This window comes from Calonectris borealis, chromosome 2, assembly GCF_964195595.1.
Source record: "Calonectris borealis chromosome 2, bCalBor7.hap1.2, whole genome shotgun sequence".
NCBI classification, from domain to species: Eukaryota; Metazoa; Chordata; class Aves; order Procellariiformes; family Procellariidae; genus Calonectris; species Calonectris borealis.
This window is the reverse complement of record NC_134313.1, coordinates 1,205,660-1,212,983: the sequence shown is the minus strand read 5'-3', so window position 1 is coordinate 1,212,983 and position 7,324 is coordinate 1,205,660.

Here is a 7,324-nt window from a genome sequence, read left to right as displayed (position 1 = left end):
ACCGTATTATACCAAAATTGCTGTAACAGGTAACAATTTTCAATACTGTCATTCCAAAAATGACAGTATAGAAAATTAATCACTTTTGTAACGATAGCTTCCCTGTTTCTCTAGTCCAGAGCTCCAGATCTTCAAAGATGTGGGCGATGGGTGGGCTGGCTGAAACTTCCAGTTCAATAGCAGCTTCCCTCCTGTTTTGTTCTCCGGAGTGGTGGAGCTTGGCCTTCTGCATCTTTGAGCATTTGTTTTGAGGCGTTAGAGTTTGAGAAAGCCTGGGAAAATGGGCCAGGAATAACTTTGCCTTAAAATCAAGCTACTGCCTTTTGGGTAGGGAATAATTAAATGGAGTGGGGGCGAGGGAAGTGGACTTTATACTAGGAAGTTGATCGGTGGCTTTGCTGTAGAGTAGGTCGTCATTACCTGAGTTGCTAAAAATGTTTTATTTAATGGATCCTCTTTATGAGCACCCGAGACAACGCTGACTTCTGTGTCAACCTGTTCTTCCTTCAAAGCACCGAGTTAACCGGCACTGTAGATACTCGCTTGAATTTGCTATCTACTGACCAGCTTAATTTTCTGCTCTGATGAACCATCTTAAAATAGTGTAGTAGCCTAGCTTAAAAATCTGCTTTGAGTCCTAAAGACTTAAAAATATCTATTTAAATATGCTTTATGCAAAATGAAGTTCCTGACTGGACTAGTACTGCAGGTATTTCAATGACTAGCCTTGCTTTGCAGCTTGGTTATCCCACAGCAGTCTCTCTTGCAGTCTAGCTGCCAGTCTGTAACTCTAACCACAAATCCCAAAGTTTTGAGTCAGCTCCTCATCTCTGCTGCCTCCAGAGTATTTCTCCCTCCCCCCAGCTCCTCTTCGCTTGGTTTTCCCGCTTGCCAGGACAGCAATCATTACCTGCTCTGGCACTGAATAAATAGCAATTAATCATACTGACAGCTATGTGATGACTTCCAGGGCACCTACTATTAAATGGTAGAAGACCAAATCTTCTTTTACCGTGTCTACCGTAGCCAGTCAGCTGTTCTTCCTCCTTTCCTTTACTGTTCATGTGCTGTAAACTTTATCCTATCCACGGTTTTTCCTGTTGCGTTAGTGTAGTACTGATATGTTAAAGAATTGCTATATGCTTGCGCCAGTCTTGCTAGTGTGTAGTCATCTGCTTTGGGCGGTGGGGTGCCAGGCTGGACGGGCTTCTGGCCAGACCAATGCTGTTCTTCTAGTGTCCTGACACCTCAACAAGTTCAGATGAGGACTGGATGCCCAGGGAAGGGGATGGGGATGTGTTTGGAAGTGCAACTACTCTCACATTCACATATCTGATGCCTTTCTGTGAGGTTACAACACTGGTGAGCTCTTTCCCCCCCCCATTGTCCAGGAGTGGATAAAACCCTGACAGAAAAAATGCCCCTGTGTCCCATGACACAGGGCTATGTTTTTAGGTCTCAGGATTTCTTGGACACATCTAGAAGTGTCTGCATATACTCATCTGCATGTTCATAAAGCTGGACACTCGCTGGGTCTCTGGCGTGGGTTAGCTGCCTGGTATGTGGGCGCTGCACTTGATCAGTAGATCCACGCTTTCAAAATTGCTCGGGTACCAGGCTGCCTTGCTGGAACAGCAGACCTAGACGTGTGTTTTCATCTGGGAGAAGGGTCAAAACTCCTTTGACCCTCTGTCTATCCACCCGGTCTCTACTAACCTGAGTTTTATCATTTTCTCGTTGAGCTGTAGGCTCCTTCATAGCAAACTTGTGTGTGCGTGGCTGGATCCTAGCCAGCGTGTTTCTATAGCGTAGACCTGTTCACGTCTGTTGGGATACAGCCCTAAAAAGCACTTAAGGGATGGCAAGCTGGGCTGAGGGTCTGGCAGGTCAGTAATCCACGGTGAGTACTCGTGCAAACATGCATGCGTTGCAATGCACGGGGCCTCTCGCCTGTCTCGTGTGGAGCGAGTTGGACGTAAAGCACATGGTGTGTCAGCTGCTCTACCGTGACTCCCTCAATCTCCGTTCTCGACCCGTTAACCTGCCTCCAGCTTCGTTACCGTATTTTGACACGATCAACTGCAGTAAAGCTCTCAAGGTTGTAAATTCTTCAAGTTCAGTCCATATCTACCTCGGGTGTAAAAAGCCCAGCAGATTACTAGACCCAAGCCTGCGGGTTTCATATCCTCTTTTCTTGGAAGGTTTTTGAGTCTCTCTTACTCTTGGTAACTTCCCACCTTAGCAGATCTATCATGACGTGGTTTTCCTACCTCTAGTGCTGTGGAACCGGACCCTCATCCTGAATGTCAGCGTTGAGTGGAAAACCCCTAACGAATAAACCGTGGTACCGGGCCGCTGTGCAGGATGACGCTCCCAGGGGTACGTGTTCTCTGGGGAGCTGGCCCAGCCTTGCTCCAGCACCAGACATTACAAATACCACCAATGATGCAATTTTCTTAAACTCATTACTGTTGCTGGGCTCCTTCTCCCTAAAGACTTTGCTCTGCCTTAGTATGTTGGGGGTTTTTTTTTTTTTTCTTCCTTTCTTCATCTTACCCCTTCTGAGGCTTTAAAATACAGCGTTCCGCTCCACCTTTGTTTCTGCTCCTGCCTGTTGTATGTGCGGCCGCTAAGCCGGGATTTGCTGGGCTGTCCCCGTAGTGGTGACGGGCCAGGGAGGTCTGAGAAACGTACTGGGGCAGCCGTGTGGGATTTGCTAGAAAATTTGTCCCCTTCTGCCTTTATTTCTCACTTCTTTCTTCTGCTCTGTTTCTACTCTCTCGCTTTTTCACACCTTTTGCGTCCTCCTTCTCAGCTCTAGCAGAAACCCCTCAACTGCTTCATCCCTGGGACGAGAGACTTGGTATTTTGGCAGAAAGCTGGAGAAACAGGAAAGAAAAAAAAAAAACTTTCTGGCTGCTTTTCCTCTAGCTGCTGGAGTCCGGTAGCACTGCAGAGGTGTGCTAACGAGCTGCAGATGAGGGGCTTCATGAAGCTTTTTCTCATTTTGCAGTACGAGGGCCTCTGTCCCGCTCCCCTGGGAACAGCCTTGTGGGTTTGCTTCTCCTCCCACCATTTTTTTGGTCGTTCTCTGCACAAGCTGTCTTGCATCTCGCTGCAGGTGCCTGAATGTTGCTCTTCCCGATGCTCTTGGCATGACTGCTTTCCTTGTGCCCAAGCTTATTTTCCTCCAACTCTTGAGCTGCTGCTACACTCGCACTTTTTGTTTTTTTTTCCTCTTCTCCCACCCTCGTTGGTCTCGCTACCGTTCCCTCGGTATCTTGTAGGGAAAAGATGTTTTCACACTTCAGGATCTCGTGGAGTCTTTGATGCTTACGTATGGAAATTTATTTACATCTTCTTTGTACTGCTGGTACCTTGCTGCGTCTTTCAGGTGGCGTATTGTTGGTGTAGCTCCCATATCCTGATGGGAATTAACCATCGTGCTGAGAGACGACTGCTAGCAGCTAATCCCTTTGAAAAAGGGCATTAATTTCTGGCTATTTTAGTGGGTGGGGGGAGTTGTTTGACCGCTGTGAGCTGTAACCACGCGTTAACAAGAGGCTAAAATGAAGATCCAGGGTGTGGATTTTGGAAAAACATGGTGAAAACATAAGCTATGGGAAGCACGTCCTCCGATCTTCATTCGAGCCACAGTAAAATGGCTCTCAGTTGTGTCAAATGTGATTAAATGATCAAATCCTTGGTTGCTGTAAGCTCGAGAGTAACGCGATGCTGAGCCTCTTGGGAGGGTGGTTTGAGGCTCTGTCCCTGCTGGGTGAGGTGCCTTCAAAGTGGGGACTTTTGAAGGCTTTCTCTTAGCTGCGAGTCTATATGTGCATGTTGGTGGTAGGGTGGAAAGTGGAGATTTCTAGATCTGTTAAAAACATGAGCTTTTCACTGCCGCTCTGCTATTTCATCCACAATTAGATTTATTACATCCAGAATTAGATTTGGACTCGATGATCTTAGAGGTCTTTTCCAACCTTAATGATTCTATGATTCTAGGATTTTTGAGTCGCGCATGCAAAAGTCATTGCTGAATATCTGTTCCCCCAGCTATTAGAATGGCTGCAAGTGACTCCGGTCCATGGATGCCCGTCCATTTGCCTTGGGGAAAAATACTGCCAGAATGCCTCCATGGAGGAATTTACCGTTTGAGGTGTTTTGAGAGAAGGAGCAGTTTGGAGCAGACTTGGGTAATTCAGCTCCTTGTAACTGAGCGTTAATACGGGGAAGGCATGGCTCCATGCGATGGAGATGGGAACATGATGTGTGCAGGGTAGCCGATGGGCTAGCTGGGAAACCAAAATAAATAGTACGGAGTAGGAGGAGACAGATTTTGATGTGGTAGGCAACGAAAACTGCTGTAGGCTGGTGTGGAGTTGCTTTGAGCCTTGAAGATGGGAGGAATTTAACCTGGATTCTTGGACTGGACCTGAAGATGAGTTACCCATTTGCTTCTGGTATGTGGATGGGCAGCGTTGTTTTGCCCTGCTACCGATCTCTATATAACTTATTTTTGGAGAGTCTCTCGTGCAACTGCAAGCCAAGAGGAATGATCTGGTGTGGAAGGTAACCTGAAGGATTGTTTGGGGTGGGCTAAAATGGGCTCGTGCGTGTGATCCACACGGTCAGCTGTGTTTCGGGGAGCACACAAACCGAGCGCGGCGGCAGATCTGTGCGTAACATTTTAGGTGACTTACTGAGCTTACCCTCAATGACAGCGGCAGCAGGATTTTAAGCTCTGAAGCAAAACCTGGTTTATGATCCTGGTCCGCAGGTACATTACAAAGTTAATAATGGATGTTAAGGAGTGTTCTGGCTACTGCCAATTAAGCACTGCTAATGATGAAATTTCTCATTACTTCCCTCGTGATTGCAGAGGGACGCTCCTGGTGCAGCCCCCTCGTGCTGCAGCCATTTTATGAGCATCTTCAAACACAATTATGCAGCAATAAAAAAAAAAATAAAATGTGCATATCTTAAGGAGACAGATTGCTGCCTTCATCTGTCTCCCTGATTAGATGCCAGGGCTGCACCGTGCTACAGTAACTTCATTCTTTTTCTTTTCATCATATACCTTCCATATATCACCATCTTTTATTGAAATATTATTCTGCTGGGTGATTTTGACCATCTAGAAAGACTTACCACTGTAGGCAGGTACCCAGCTGCCTGCTTGCTGGCTGAACTTGTGAAAACCTTGAAGCATTCAGGCCCAAAGGTGACCTGCAAAGCAGCAGGAGTAGAGGGCAACGGGAAGACAGTGGAGACAGTGTACTTGGCTCTGGGAAAGCCTGATTTAAAGCAAAACTTCTGCTTGTTTGACCCTGATGTTCTTTTATCAAAAAACTGAATTTTCAATGTAGTTTTCAAAGAGGTTTCTAAGCAACCTCCTGCAACCATGCCTGGTTTGTCTTGGCATGACCCCAGCATCCTCTCTCTTCCATTGGACTGTCACCAGCCAGGAAGCTTCCTGCTGACTTGGAGTGGTAGGAGATGGCCATCCATGTCCTCTGCTTTGGAAACCCGCTGTCTGCTGCTGCCAGCCGATGTAGCTGGTTTAGTTACTCCGCGGAGGTCTGTACGGCAGCGCTGATGATAAGGGTTCAAGCCCTTCCGAGATCACGTGCGGAGCATGGTTGTTTGGACAAAATCCCCTTGACCTTGTAAATGAAGGGAAATGCAATCCCACCTCCACCACCCTCAACTCGGGGGTGGCTAGCTACGATCAACGAAGCTAGATTTGGCAAGTATCTGTTGTAGCTTCTAATGCAGTCTAAACTGTTTGCTCTGCCGTGGTCTTTTATGCGATGCTATGCTTTTTTCTTGTTTGCTACACATACAGGGTATAAAAACTAATATTGCGTATTCAACTGTGTCTCCTCAATCCAGATTTTTGAGCACTTACATTTTAATGTCGTCATTTAGCGTGCTGCTTCCTCCTCGTTCCTCCTAGCCTGTTGCAAATCTGACTTTAAAGAATGAAGATGGAGAACAAGACTCGTTGTGGACTGGATAGCACTTCTTTTGGGGATTAATTTTTTTTCTGTATCAGTGAAGTTGTTTTACTGGCTCTCCTGATGTTGCACGCAATAGGTATCTGACTGCATAGGTATCTGACTGCACGTAATATCTTAATTCCTATTTGCATGGCTTCTTAAAAGGGTGACCCTGTCTAACTGTGAAATTGTGCAATGTTGTTGTTTTTCCACCTGTAAGCAGTAACCGTAGGAGTTCAGCCACTCTTCAGAAAGTCATCTTGTGTAATACTGAATTTAGGAAAATGAAAAGATAATTTATGCCATTGAGAGCATGTACTTAAGTCCTCCGCTGGTTCTTAACTCAGTTTCTTAAGCAATCTTCCTAGGTAATAATAGAAATTGGGGAGGGGGGAAGAAAGGCATAGAGCATCCTGCTTTGTATAGTTGGACAAATGAGGCACAGAGGAGAAACCCGAATGGCTCCCTGTAAAGAGTCATTCTGTTCAGGCTAACAGGCTGTGCCCTTAAATCGTTATCCCAGTCTCTTCATTCTGGCAGCCTTTCTCTAAAAAGGTGAATTCTCATGGCCTTGGGATTTGGTTCAGGCACAAGTTGCCATCACTTCTGCTGAGGGTCCTCCAGCGTGGAGGAACCTGGGCTCCCTCCCCTCGGGGTGAATGCGGTCCCCCAGCAGTAACTTCTGTGCTTCCGAAAATGCAATCTTGGAGCGAAGGAATGTGGCCGACAGACTTGCTTCCTGCTGGAGCATCTGTGTTTTCTGTGAAAAGTTTGATTTGAATAAAAGCTGCTGTTAAATTGCAACAGCAGCATTTTACTGAGGGCTCCTGTTGAACACAGTGCCTTGTTGGAGGAGTTAAATGACCATGGAGGGAGGAAAAGCTGGGTGATGTCTTGTGTTGGGGGATAACGATGCCAAACTGCCTCGTAACTGATATATTGCTGCTGTTCTTGCTGAACATCTCCACTCTGCAAGATTCAGGGTTGGGAGGAGCACTGCAGCAGTGACCCTCTGAGGATTACACGGAGCTGGTGTTAGGACGCCTGAACCGCTGTGCTACGTCTACTGTATTTAAAATGCAGTCGATGGCCGAGGCAGCTTGTCGAGCGATGACAAGCTCCTGTGTGCCGAGCAAAGTGGAAGAACTGCGATAGGCGTCTGACATGCCGATGATATTAAAGTATTTCTAGCAACTGTCCCCGTCATGGCATATGACCTAACTCTCAATACGTAGCTGTCATGGCAACTGTAAAGGTCAGCATACTTTCTAGCTAATATTTAAGGTGGGCAGATAATAGTTTTCTGCCTTGGGCAAACA